The sequence below is a fragment of the Triturus cristatus genome, chromosome 8 (genome assembly GCF_964204655.1).
Source record: "Triturus cristatus chromosome 8, aTriCri1.1, whole genome shotgun sequence".
NCBI classification, from domain to species: Eukaryota; Metazoa; Chordata; class Amphibia; order Caudata; family Salamandridae; genus Triturus; species Triturus cristatus.
Window position 1 is genome coordinate 572,381,124 of NC_140591.1, and position 14,683 is coordinate 572,395,806.

The 14,683-nt window shown below is 44.7% G+C and overlaps 1 protein-coding gene across 1 annotated transcript in view; it reads right to left on the reverse strand.

Annotated features, from left to right (window-relative positions):
* Window positions 1-14,683, reverse strand: part of LOC146802433 (kelch-like protein 1) — a 771,680-nt gene that overhangs the window by 158,389 nt on the left and 598,608 nt on the right. The window lies entirely within an intron of this gene.

The following is a 14,683-nucleotide window of genomic DNA, read 5'->3' on the forward strand; positions in this document are numbered from 1 at the left end:
TTCCCAGGATGCTTGTTTCCGGTCCAGGTAAGACATGGCTTGGCAGTTTGTGCTGGACTGTTTCCATGAAGCACAGAGAAAAAGACTGATTTGCATATAGCTGTGTCTGAACTGGGGTGGTGAAGTGAGCTAAAGAATGATGATGGATTCAACCCAGATCTGTGAATGGGGTGAGTGTCTGAAAGGTTTCAGCGCTTCATCCATCATCTCCTTGTGTTTCCTTTGTTCACCCTAAGTTGGCTGGGTATGCCCAGACGTGGGTCCTTTGCTCACTTTGCCACTGGATTCAAGCTAGCCTTGCTGATGAGGGTTGTTAGCCCGAAACCGGTCCCAGGATGCTTGTTTTCGGTTTAGGGAAGACATGGCTTGGCAGTTCGGGCTGGACTGTTCCCATGAGGTGCAGGGCCAAGACTGATTTGCATATAGCTGTGTCTGAACTGGGGTGGCGAAGTGAGCTAAAGAATGATGATGGATTCAACCCAGATCTGTGACTGGGGTGATTGTCTGAAATTTTTCAGCACAACGTCCTTCATCTCCCTGTGTTTGCTTTGTTTGTCCTAAGTTGGCAGGTTATGCCCAGACGTGGGTCTCTTGCTGACTTTGCCACTGGATTTAAGCTAGCCTGGCTGATGAGGGCTGATAGCCCGAAACCAGTCCCAGGATGCTTGTTTCCAGTCCAGGGACGACATGGCTTGGCAGTTCGGGCCGGACTGTTCCCATGAGGCACGGGGCCAAGACTGATTTGCATATAGCTGTGTCTGAACTGGGGTGGCGAAGTGAGCTAAAGAATGATGATGGATTCAACCCAGATCTGTGACTGGGGTTGAGTGTCTGAAAGGTTACAGCGCTCCATCCATCATCTCCTTGTGTTTGCTTTGCTCGCCGTAAGTTGGCAGGGTATGCCTCGACTTGGGACCCATGCTCACTTTTCCACTGGATCCAAGCTAGCCTGGCTGATGAGGGCTGTTAGCCCGAAACCTTTCCCAGGATGCTTGTTTCCGGTCCAGGTAAGACATGGCTTGGCAGTTTGTGCTGGACTGTTTCCATGAAGCACAGGGAAAAAGACTGATTTGCATATAGCTGTGTCTGAACTGGGGTGGTGAAGTGAGCTAAGAATGATGATGGATTCAAAACAGATCTGTGACTGGGGTGAGTGTCTGAAATGTTTCAACGCTTCATCCATCATCTCCTTGTGTTTCCTTTGTTCGCCCTAAGTTGGCAGGGTATGCCCAGATGTTGGTCCCTTGCTCACTTCGCCACTGGATTCAAGCTAGCCTGGCTGATGAGGGCTGTTAGCCCGAAACCGGACCCAGGATGCTTGTTTTCGGTCCAGGGAAGACATGGCTTGGCAGTTCGGGCTGAACTGTTCCCATGAGGCGCAGAGCCAAGACTAATTTGCAAATAGCTGTGTCTGAACTGGGGTGGCGAAGTTAGCTAAAGAATGATGATGGATTCAACCCAGATCTGTGACTGGAGGTGAGTGTCTGAAAGGTTTCAGAGCTCCGTCCATCATCTCGTTGTGTTTGCTTGGTTTGGAACAAAGCCAATGTGCCATCATTTTGTTTAACCCTGACATTACACCTTTGAAGTATCCCTCTGTCTACAGGTATTGCATTACTGGAGTTAGGGAAGGCCCACAGGAAGTGGTACTAGTATACTAAACATACACCTTTCCATTTGTAGGTAGTTCCATTTTTCGGTTACTGAGAACCTGATGTTTTCTTGAAGTGTTTGAAATATTTTTAGTCGATCAGTTGTCACAAGGTGTATTCAATGTACGTCTGCTTCTTCCCAGGTTATCCGTTGTGCTATCATGCATCCTATTTGTATAGTAGTATTACACAAAATAGGCACATATTTGTGGAGTCCAGCATTCACTTCTAAGAGTTTATGGCTCAATGTCCATTTTCTCATTATAAGGATTATCGGGTTATCAGTCACTAGAGAGGGTTACGTTGACAAGTATAGAACTTTAATATTATGGGTAAACTGTCTCTCCAATGTTACCCAGAATAGCAGTTGCCAAAGTGTTGGGATCATACTTGCCAATTGGGATAAGTGAAATTCCATATGTTAATGTTATATACTCGGCAGGCTAAAGCCTCCTGACTGTCCATTTGTCACCAATGTATGGAATGTTAGTTTCGGTTAGCTCATGCTATCTCATACAAATGATTGCATGTTTTTTGCTACTGTTCACAAGAATCTAAACAGTACCATTAAAAGTAGCATGTCCTGTACATCTTTAATTCAAGGTTTTTTATCATTTAAATGGATAGACACTAGAAGCTACTGTCTGATGGTTATAAAGTGTGTATGATCTTTAGTATTGTTGCATGCTCCCTCTATTGTCTTTAGTGTTAAGCCTTTATATATGTTTTTATCTTTAAACATTTGATATTCTAGTTTATTTTTATTTCTCTTTTCTTTCTATTTATTGTTAAAGGTGTTAATTCATATTATTGTATTATTGAGTTATGGTCCCAGGCAAGCTATAATGTTGTCCTGATGATGATTCCACAATGTAATTGCATCAAAACTTCATCGATCTGCACTCTGACCTGCTAGATTGTATATAAACTAATGGTTGGTGCAGTAGTGCTTTGTTTTGTAATTTAGTGACCCTAAGTGTGCATATGGTGTTGGTCACTGTTGTTATGCCCGAAAATTTCTCTGCATTCGTTCTTTGTTTTCTCTAGTTTAAACACTTGTGTTGGATTACACAGGAGGGGGGTTAATCTCCTAAAACTGTTAATATGAAATACTTTTTATTATCCAATTAGACAATTCCTGGGTGTTAGTTTTCTCCCAGAGATATTTTACCCAAATATGAACTTTTAGGGACCCTTGATCCTTTAACTACCTTTGTAATAATTGGCAAAGGCATCTATATTTCCTTATGGAAGACATTATAGGACCTCTTCCTAATCACGTACTACTGGAATTACTACAGCTGCCTCTAGTTGTTAGACGTAAGCTGTAATTAGTCTGCCAGCATTCTTGCCTTTTGCACAGTGTTGGACTTGCAAACAGTAGAATGTATTTACAGCTCTAGTTATATATAGGCTAGTAAGGGCAATTTCCACCTTTTTCTATTTCCTTCTATTCAGTAGGTTGGGGGCTTTTCTGTATTTTTTGATCAGCAATGACCTATCCCTCTTACATCAACGGAATCCCGATTGTCCTAAATGGATGTCTTAACAAGTGTCTTGAGCTTTTCCTGTGGCAATTTGTAGCAAGATATATTCGTTTGCCATGGGTTTCACATTGCTATTTGCAGGTCCCATTATATCTGCACCTGGTCCGGGGACCTGAAAATGAATCTAAAAATATAGTATTGATAAGAACGTTCAGTGGGTCAGTCACATCAGCATCAAATGACATCATACAATAACTGGGCATAAAGATAAAAATTACACACAGTGAACTACTGACCATAATGCTTCCTAATGTAATGTGCTCCTCTAGTAAAATGTATAGCAGCTAGGCAAACTTCCAGAGCTTCCAAAGTTGTTGAAAATCTATAGCCTTCATGCTATGAGTTAAAACAACAAGTTCACCAACCAGGCACTCAAAACTTTCTTCTCACAGATTTATAAAGTGCACAAAAAAGTACAAAGTGCTTTGACTCAATGTACCATCACACGGGCATGGTGGAAGGTTATCATGCCACCCTCCTTGAACTGGGAATGCCACTAGGAAGTGTACAGTTCCTAAACATATCCTTGTCAAATAAAAACTGAGATAAAATGTCACCTCCCAATTAAAAGTCTTGTGTTCCAAATTTGCTGAAAGTTTGTATACTCGCTTGTCCTGGGCCTGTTCATAATAGGTAGTCTCATCTCTAAATTAGAAATACAGTGCCACCATGTTGCAGATTGTGTTATATGCTAGTGTTGGCAAATAAGTGCCAGTGCCGAGCACTGGAAGCCACCAGCTCAAAATAAGCACTGCACCCAAGCCTAATACACATTTTTGGACAGCTTAAATATTGTACAAACATTAAAGTTATTGTGAAGTATGCCTTCAGATGTGCTATGTAATGTAAGTTATAAGTAGTCCAAATATGACTGAGGCTTAGTTACACCATTGACTTCACAGATTTGAACAGGATTCAAAGTAAAGTGGACTTGGTGGTGGCGTGATTGCCAGTTCAGTGTTCACCAAAACAGATCCATTGATCAAAATAAAAGTATGACAGCTGAGCGCTCTGGCTTCAAATATACAGGGACCAGCTTACATAACATGGTCATTTGCACCACAAACACACTTAAATAGTGGTGACTTCCATTCGATTAGCGTGAGGCTTGGTATATTTCCCGCTAAGCATTACGACTGTACATAAACTGCCCTAAGTATGGTAGAGAAACCCAAAACTGTATAACATTATCTTCCTATTGAGGCCCAATGGCCGACAGGCTCCGAAGGAGTCAGGAAACCTGACTTTGATGTATCCAAACATAGAGAAGGTTTTGACAGCAGTGAAAAACAATATAGATTCCTAGCCCCTATATATAGAACATCCATATGCATATATGGCTTTGCTGTCACAATTTTCATTTCAGAAATAAAGGCCAGATGAACGTAGGATGTGATTGAAAAATAAAATTAATAATAATGTTACTAACATTTTTTAAGAGTAAAATGATCCACAGCATCCTCTTGAAAAATACAATAGTTACAAAGAGGAAGGGGTCCTTTGGGGACCCTCTTTCTGTTTGCAAATGCCTTACACGACCAGTAATCTGAAAGGTATTACTGTTTTGCAACCTGATTTTGGTCACAAAACATTAATACATAGCATTCTGGTTTGGTATTTGGAGGGGAGCTCTAAACATTCTCCTTCCAAATGCCGAAATGGTATTTGGTCACAAACTTAAATTGTGATTCGATTGATGTAAAGCCCATAATGTCTGACTCCATTCCTGGTAGGCCCCTAATTCCAACTTGGACAACGCTTTCTGCTGAATCACAGTCATGTCTGGGATAAACACTAATAACATTCATGCTGTTCACCCTTATTGTTCTTATCACTCCTAGAACTGGGGGAGTGTCAATTTATTCAGATTACAACTTAAAAATAACACTTGATGCAACACCCAGTATAAGACAAGTGTTCACCTATCATAATGTCATAGCCATAAAAAGAACATAAATAGATAAATCATCAAAAGGGTATAGTCCAAATTGATGTCCCTTCATCTCCTATTTTCTTAAAGATATATGCATGACACTTCCTTTGGTGCCCGTCATCTGTGTCCAATATTCATGAAACTATGTCAAAGGTTTTATCCCTGATAATAATGTACTATTAAGGGTCCACCACTCACCTCCTTAAGTGGAGAAAATCACCCCATATGTCACAGGTGCAGGTAGCATATCCATAAGAGCACAGCACCAGATTCCATGTTGACAGAAGAAGCCTCCAGCAAGGCTCCCCAAGGTTCTGTGAAGTATTGCATTCTACCTTCATGAACTGATGACAAGACTGTATTCTAGCACAGTTGCAATCTACTAGCTCTTGACTTTGTGATCAAATTAGCTGACAAGTGTTTCTAAACAGTCAACAAACCCTGTTGTCCAGGTATGTGTACCACCTCTGAAAGTCAGGTTTATTATGAATCGATCTGGTAGAATTAGGGATAGCACAGTGAGGGTGTTGTAAATTGCAACTTCGATGTGATTAAGCATTTACTAAAGACATTAATTCTCCTCCCTTACACATGTTCCTTTTGTTATGTTGACTGAAGTCTGGACTCCATTTTGTATTGTCATGTCTCCACGTGCTCAACACGAGGAGAGTCTTATCTTTGTGTTAGTTGCTCTTGTAATCTGCCTAGTAACAGTCTATAAATAGTTCCTTTGTCCGTCTGGCGCATGCCCAGACTTGACCACATCTGTTATCAGTTAGTCCTTGCTTGACCATGTTTTCGCGGGCTCAAGGAGTATGTCAGCTCCGCCCACATATCGATCTTGTATTGCAAATGTCCATAAAAGGTAACATTCCTCGTCTCATGTCGTACCCTCCCACTTATGAGCCCCTCTGTTGTGTATAAAAGGGGACCGTGTATGCAAGTTCTGTGTGCTACTCTATGCAATACTGAAGAGTATTGTATGGATTGTAGGACCACCCTTAAGGGTTAATAAACCTTGTCTTTGTACTTTGCAGTTTCCGTGCCAACTTCCTTATAGATTCCATTGCAGGAGAGCGAACCCTTGTGTCCTGCGGGCCTAGCTGGGGCCTGTACTCATCAATTGGCGCCCGTCACGTGGGGCTCATCGGCGACTCGGATGCTCGAAGGATTGGTCGCGACGAAGGTGAGGAATTTGGCCGGGGATGTGATCACTGCCAGAGGCACTTTAGTCCTGGCATCCCGAGGTTTTTCTTCCTTCCCTTCCGAGCTGACCATCTGGGTGGCGCCGGTCCTCGACTGAGACCTCTTCTGTCGGTTCTGCCGTGACAGCCGTTTGGGCGAATTTCGGAGCTTGGCAGTTGGAATCTGGACTCTTGATTGGTAAGAACCGTTGTACGGTACTTGCTCCGAGTTTTTGAAGCCTGGGTTGGCTATTTGAGTTTGATTTGTGATGACCGGTCATATCTTGTATTGATTATTGTGAGAATATATGCGTTGCAACACATATAGGCAGGTAATGTGGAGATATTTCTCCGGAACTGTGTAACTTTGACCAGCACAACGTTTAAGTGCCATTTTGTTGATAATACTGCATATTTTGCATTATTTTTGAGCATACCTGCTTTTAGCGCACTCCGTAAGTGGTGCTGCTGTTTTGGGAACCGGTTAAACCTCGAGGAATCTGCTCCAGCTCCCCCAGAGGGGACTCCTAATAGGGATATGTATGTGAAGCATGGTCTTTCCTCCATAATGTACAGCACAGTATGGAGGAAATATACCAAGAAGGATCCTGAGTTACGGTGGCCGTTGTATGGGTCGTTTGATATACGTAAGATTGAGTATGTGGAACAGTGTATGTGTAAATGGCGTGCGCGGCAAGACATGTTTGAATGTGTGCGACTATGGGTGAAGGAAGTGCGTGAGCGAGAGAAGCGCGAGAAAGTGCTGTTTGATAAAGAGCAACGAAAGAATGATCATGTGAGAGCGCAGGAAGCAAAGCGTCGGGAGGAAAGAGAACAGACGGAGAAACAAGAGAAAGAACGTAGGTTACAAGTCTCGGGTCAATATGCTGTTCGTCAGCCACTCTATCCTGTCCTTAATAATCATGACGATGATTTTTATTTATTAGATCGTTCTCCGCCTCCTTATGTCGGCGCGTCTGCCCCGAGGCCACAAGATTCTGGATCGGGTTCGAGTAAGGTAGACACGCGGTCCATGTTATCGGCTGAGCGAATGGGTGAGCTTCGGCAGGTTTCTTATCGTGCATGTAAGGGCAAGTTATCCCTTGATGAACTGTTGGCTTCTTGGGAGTCGTGGCAGGATAGAGAAAGGTTGTATTTTTTGGGACACTTTTCTGATGAAGTGATTGGTGCCTTTCGGAAATATTCCAGCGTCTTTGAACCTGACGATGTGGTATTGGATGCTAAAGCATTGCGTAATGGTGTTTTCTCTCCCTCTAAGGCGCCTGAAGCAGTTCGGCGACTGTTTGCGTTGCGGGATGCGGCAGCAGACCTTAAAGAGAAAGCGCGCCAACATCTTGAGGAGGAAAGGCGGTCGGATTCGCGTACTGGAGGCGGCCATTCATCCATCTCTCAATCAGATAAGAGCGATCCAGTGCATGCTAAACCAATGCGCGAGGCGGCGCCTTTGTATGTTCCTCCTAAAGGAGCGGGGACTAGCTCGGATATTACCTCCGCCGATGCTAAGGGATATTTTGTGTATAATTGGGTTTATACTCCCTGGCACAGGGCTGACGTCATGGCATTAAAGAATGCGTTGCCTGATCCCCGCAAGAATCCAGCGGCCTTTTACGAAGAAGTCGAGGGGGCCTTGAATTCTTGTATTATGACCTTAGCGGATATAGATTTGTTCTTTGGGCTTATTCTACCACCAGATATGTGGCGATCCGTGCGGAAGGTAGATGATGTTGCCACTTTTAAGGCTCGATGGTCTGAACTTGAGGATGAGGATAGGGAGAGAAAGCCCGCGCAGAAACCACCTCAGATTATTTTAGATCTCCCCGCTGCTATTTTGACTAAGTTGAAGACCATCATTCCCCCTAAAAAGATTGACTGGAATATGCTAGCCTCGTGTAAGCAGAAAGCTGATGAATCAGTTGCAGATTTCTTTACGCGCTTTGAGGAGACGTTCCATGATTTTAGTGGTCAGTCTCTTACGGATGATACGGGTCGGCACCTTTTTGCTGACAAATATGTGGCGAATTTATTACCGGCAATTGCGGCTCGCCTCAAAGTGAGTGAAAGTTCTTGGTCCACTACGACCCCGACAGCCCTTCTGACTATAGCTCAGTACTATGAGCGCCAGGAGCTAGAAGCGAAGGGGCAGGAGGAAAAGAAATCGAAGGATTTAAAAACGAAGGTGATGTTAGCACAAGTATATGGTCCGCCCCGACGGGGTGTAAATAGAGGTAGGGGAGGATTTTATGGTCCTCCCTCGGGCCGATCTGATCTGAATAGGAATCAATGTGCGTATTGTAAGCAATCGGGACACTGGGCCAGAGAATGCCCAGCGTTGCATGCTTCACGGCAGGGGCACGGTCAGGGACACACTCAGAGTGGCCCCAGAGGTAGAGGGGGTTTCTCGAATTTTAGAGGGAATTCTACCGATCACGCTCGTTTTGACCTTGCTGGGCAGCAACGAGATAGGTCTAATGTTTTTGATCGACAAAATCAGTATCAAGTGTCGGGAATTGACCGGTCTGGGTATCATGATTCTCAGCATGCATAGGAATGCGTTGGATGGGGGTTAGAATCAGTTGAGGTGCCAGTTGATCAGAGGGGTCCTTACGTATCAGCTGAGGTTTTGGGCTCCACTGATCAGTTTCTAGTGGACACAGGAGCGACTCGTAGTGCGCTGTCTAAACAATTGGTTCCGAGGGCTCCCCCATCTGGCTTAATGGTTACATCGGTAGGGTTTGATGGAACACTCTCCCGAAGCCCTCTTTCGCAGCCCCTTGCATTTCGGGTTAATTCCTTTTCTGCACCCTGTCCGTTTTTGTTAGCTCCGAGCACGCCGGATAATATTATGGGCCTTGATATGCTGAAGCACTTCAGAGCTACGATCCGGTGTTCCCCTGCTGGAGTGCGGGTGATATTGAATGACAATTACCCCCTGTCTGAACGGATGTGTGTGGCTACAGAAGATGCTGTGTTAGCTGCCCTCCCCCGTGCTCTGTGGGCCACTTCGGATACTGATGTGGGACAGATGGTGATTCCGCCTGTTCACATTAGTGTCCAGGAGGGGGCGGTGTTACCGCGCCTTCCACAGTATCGTATTTCGCAGGAGGGGGAAGAGGCTCTTATACAGATTGTGCAGGATTTGATTAAGGTGGGAGTGGTGGAAGAAGTTCCCTATAATGTTTGTAATAGCCCGATTCTACCCATTCTGAAAAAGGATACGGATGCTAAAGTCTACCGGTTTATCATTGATTTGAGAGAAGTAAACAAGATCGTGATACCCCAGTACCCAGTGGTTTCGGATATCACGACGTTGCTTACTTTGGTCCCGCCTACGGCGACCACGTTTTCTGTTATTGATTTGAAAAATGCCTTCTTTTCAATTCCCATTCATCCCGATAGTCGATACCTTTTTGGTTTCACTCTCAATAATAGGTCTTACCGATTTTGTAGAATTCCCCAGGGCTATACGGAAAGCCCTAGCATCTACAGTCAAGCCTTGAAAAGACAATTGGATTCTTTTGTTCTGCCCGAGGGTGTCGCCCTCATTCAATATGTCGATGACATCTTGCTGGCGGCTGACACCCCGGAGTTGTGTGAAACGAGTACGTTGTCTTTGCTTTCCTTTTTGGCATCCCACAATCACAAGGTCTCTCGGAAAAAGTTGCAATTTTGTAGACCAAAGGTGACTTATCTAGGTCACCTTTTGTCTAAGGAGGGACGTGCACTCACACCAGACCGTGTTCAAGTGATTCTGGATACACCGACGCCGTCCACGCAGAAGGACGTGCGCGCATTTTTGGGTCTTGTTTCGTTTTGTAGGCAGTGGATATTAGGGTTTTCGTATATAGCCAAGCCATTGTTAGCCCTTTTGACAAAAGATACACCTATCCCGCTCCCCTGGACGAATGAGTGTGACACTGCCTTTCAGAAACTGCGACAGGCCCTCTGTTCAGCACCAGTATTAGGGACACCTGATTATACCAAGCCTTTTTCGTTGTATGTGCATGAGAAAGATGGATGTGCATTATCAGTTTTAGTGCAGATGCACGGCGATAAGCAGCGCCCTTGTGCATATTTTTCGGCTGTACTTGATCCTGTTGCCCGGGCATTGCCTGGTTGTTTTCGCTCGGTTGCGGCGACAGCTGTGTCAATACGCCAGAGCGAGGGAATTGTGTTATCTCATAAGCTGTTGGTATTAGTCCCCCATGCTGTTGATGCCCTGCTTAATCAGACAAAGACGCAGCATTTGACCAGTGCCCGTTTAACGGGATATGAGCTGACGCTTTTGGCTCCTCATATCACGTTGAAGAGGTGCGTGACGTTAAATCCTGCCACATTGTTGCCATACCCCGAGACTCGGTCTGAGGCACGAGAAGCACATGATTGTATCCTCATGACCGAGGAACAAACAAAGGGTTGTATTGATCTCCAGGATACGCCCTTTTCAGATGTAGATGGAGAACTGTGGGTGGATGGGTCATGCCTGAAGCTACCAGATGGTACGACTTCAGCAGCGTATGCGATTACCACATTGCAAACAATAGTGGAGACAGCACGCATACCACAGAAATCAGCTCAAGCAGCGGAACTGATAGCATTAACACGAGCATGTGAGCTCAGTACAGGATTGTGTGTGAATGTTTATACAGATAGCCGCTATGCCTTCGGAGTAGCGCACGATTTCGGCCTGCTCTGGAAGGAAAGAGGGTTCTTAACGTCGCATGGAGTACAAATAATGCATGGGGAGTTAGTTCATAATCTTTTAACTGCATTGACATATCCGAAGAAAATTGCAATCATTAAATGTAGCGCCCATAGGAAAGTAGTCGATAAAGTTGGAGAAGGGAATGCGTTAGCAGACCGAGTGGCGCGGGAGACTGCGATGCAGCCCGGTGCTACTGCCATGTATGTAGTAAAGTCGCAAGTAGAAAGATGGCATGATGCGAAGGAAGAAGTGCGAGAAATACAGAGGACCGCTTCTGATAAAGAACGGGAGCAATGGTCCAGTGAGGGAGAATTGGATGATGAGGGTTGCTGGAGAAATAAGCAGATGGATCGATGGAAATTACCCACAGCTTTTGTACAACCTATGGTTCAGATGGCACATGGGCTAGCACATGTTGGAGCTTCCGCAATTGTAAAATTGCTTACCCAAGTCTGGGAGCATCCAGAGATTGCTAGCACGGCAAAGAGGGTGGTACAGACCTGTATGATCTGCCTGAGGTACAACCCAGGAAAGGGGACTCGGACCCCAGCAGGAGGGTTCGTAACGCCCACTGCACCCTTTGAGGTTTTACAGATGGATTACATTCAGCTCGAGCGTTGTAACAATTTGAAGTATGTTCTAGTAGTGGTGTGTGCCTTTAGCAAATGGGTTGAGGCCTACCCTACGAAAGACAATACTGCAATGACTACCGCTAAGATGCTGTTGAAGGAGTTCTTCCCTCGATATGGCGTTTGTAGACTTCTGTGGAGTGATAACGGGCCCCACTTTATAGCGGACGTTATAAAGTATGTTCTGAAGGGTCTAGGCATCACCCAGAAGTTCCATGCAGTATTCCACCCTCAATCTGCAGGACTAGTCGAGAAGTATAATGGTACACTGAAGCTCAAGATCGCTAAAATTCAAGCTTCAACGTCTTTGACTTGGCCAGACGCTTTACCGCTGGCATTGTTGTCAATTAGGTCGGTACCGCACTCTCGAATCGGTCTTACACCATATGAGATTGTCTTTGGACGTCCAATGAATGTTTGGGGTCCGCCAAAACCTAAGACTGTGTATGATGTACCTTGCGTAATGATGAATGATTATTTGGCACAGTTAACGGATAACTTGGTTTCCATTCATCAACAGGTCCGGGAGGCGCTCCCTGATCGGTCCACCGGCGAAGGACATAGTCTCCGGCCTGGAGACTATGTCATGTTGAAAATCTTCGACAGGACGAACAGCCTGGAGCCGAGATGGGTTGGCCCTGAGCAAGTCTTACTGGCAACGAGGACGGCTGTGCGAGTTTCCAACAGAAAGAATTGGATCCATTCCCTGCACTGCCGCAAAGTACCGCCCGGATTGGTGGAGCCCGCTGTATTGACCGATCAACGAGAGATTCTGACCACAGAGAAAGGCCGTGCTGGGGAATCGAATGACGCTGAGGAGCTCTTTCCGGACCACGCGACTCCTGGAGGAAGGCGATATCATCTGAGGCCAAGAAAGTGAATCCTTCAGTATCGGGACATGTTGTCAGAACGGCCCTTGGGTTAGTGAAACGGAGAGCCAGTGAGGCAAGGGGGGGGGGATCAGCCCTGCATTAGTATAGTGACACCCGTCTTGGCCCGTTGGTGAAGAAATCGACCGCTGCCCAATGGGAAGAGTTCTGACAAACCTTTAGTTTCAGGAAGATATTGATTTTCTATTTTGACATGGAGAAAAAGAAGATCCTTTGTGCAACAGGTTTTATGCTCACAGTAGCTATTGTTGGGATAACCACATGGTTTGTGGAGGATGTGACTCCTGCCCGAGAGTTGCTTGTGTTGACCACTCCAGTGCCTGCGGAGCACTATTTCTATACCCTTCCGTATCAAGAATTGAAGCATCGTCAGTCCTATTTGAATAACACTTTCATCCAGATGTTACATCATACCCATGTTGCCACCAATGCTACGAACTGTTGGATATGTGGTATGATGCCAGCTCATCAGAAGAAGGGAGGAACGCCATTCATACCTCTTCCTTTCTCTCATAATGGCTCTTGTAGAGCATGGTACACTTTGCTTTTTGCCACTCGGAAACCCACAGTGGGACGATTACTCTTCAGACTCAATAAAGAATGTCATCAGGATAAAGATGGATATCCGCAAGCGAATGGGACAATTTGGGAATGGGAAGAGTATCGACCAGACAATGAATCGATTCCATATGTTTTTACGAACACCAGAGACACTGTGGGAAGAGATAAATTTGTGATTCAAGTGGCACAAGCTCAAGCGGACCTGTGTGTCCAAAGTGTGGGTTATATTCCCGTCGGTGTTAGCGATTGTATTACCATATTAAACATCGATGGATTGAATAACAGTCCTTTTTAAGCATCCCATAATACGTACTTCGTGTGTGGAACTAAGGGTTATTATCGTTTGCCAGCCGGTTGGTCTGGAGAATGTTATGTATCATTTTTGTTACCTCCTGTATTTCTGGCACCTGCATCCTATCATAAGGATTTAAAGTTGTTGAATAATGTGACTGTAAATAGGTATAAACGTACTTTATCAATTGATGATGTGGATCAAACTGACACCAGTTTACAGCAGTATATCGACTTCAATCTAGGATTGTTTTTCTTCGTTGGAGCTGCCCTAAACAGTAGGAAAATTCGAAGATTAACACGAGTGGTAGAGGCTGTGACAAACCAAACCGCTGCTGCTCTTGGGAATCTTACGGAAGAATTACAGATTACCAGAATTTTTGCATTGCAGAATCGTATGGTGTTAGACGTTATGTTAGCTGATCGAGGTGGAGCTTGTAAAATTAACGGAAGTAGTTGCTGTGTGTTTATTCCTGACCACACACCTTCAGTCTACAATGCAATTAACAGGTTGCATAAAATTGCAGCTGAAATCCATACAGAAAATGGCACTTGGTCCTTTTCTGGATGGTTTTGGGCATTGATCATTGCTTGGGGTTGGAAGGTTTTGACTGGTCTCTGCATAATTATAGCAGTTCTGTTTTCTTGCTGTATCTGTATTCAATGTGGTCCTTTGCTCTGTTCCGTATGTGTATCATTTTGTATCCCCGATAAGAAAGCTATTGCCAATGTCACTTATCAGAAACGTTTAGCTAAGGAAGTAGAAGAGATGATGATAATTGATATATATGATGATTATTCTAACAAGCCGGATGTCTTCAGTAAATGCTGAAAGGGTCGTCTGTTGTAAATTGCAACTTCGATGTGATTAAGCATTTACTAAAGACATGAATTCTCCTCCCTTACACATGTTCCTTTTCTTATGTTGACTGAAGTCTGGACTCCATTTTGTATTGTCATGTCTCCACGTGCTCAACACGAGGAGAGTCTTATCTTTGTGTTAGTTGCTCTTGTAATCTGCCTAGTAACAGTCTATAAATAGTTCCTTTGTCCGTCTGGCGCATGCCCAGACTTGACCACATCTGTTATCAGTTAGTCCTTGCTTGACCATGTTTTCGCGGGCTCAAGGAGTATGTCAGCTCCGCCCACATATCGATCTTGTATTGCAAATGTCCATAAAAGGTAACATTCCTCGTCTCATGTCGTACCCTCCCACTTATGAGCCCCTCTGTTGTGTATAAAAGGGGACCGTGTATGCAAGTTCTGTGTGCTA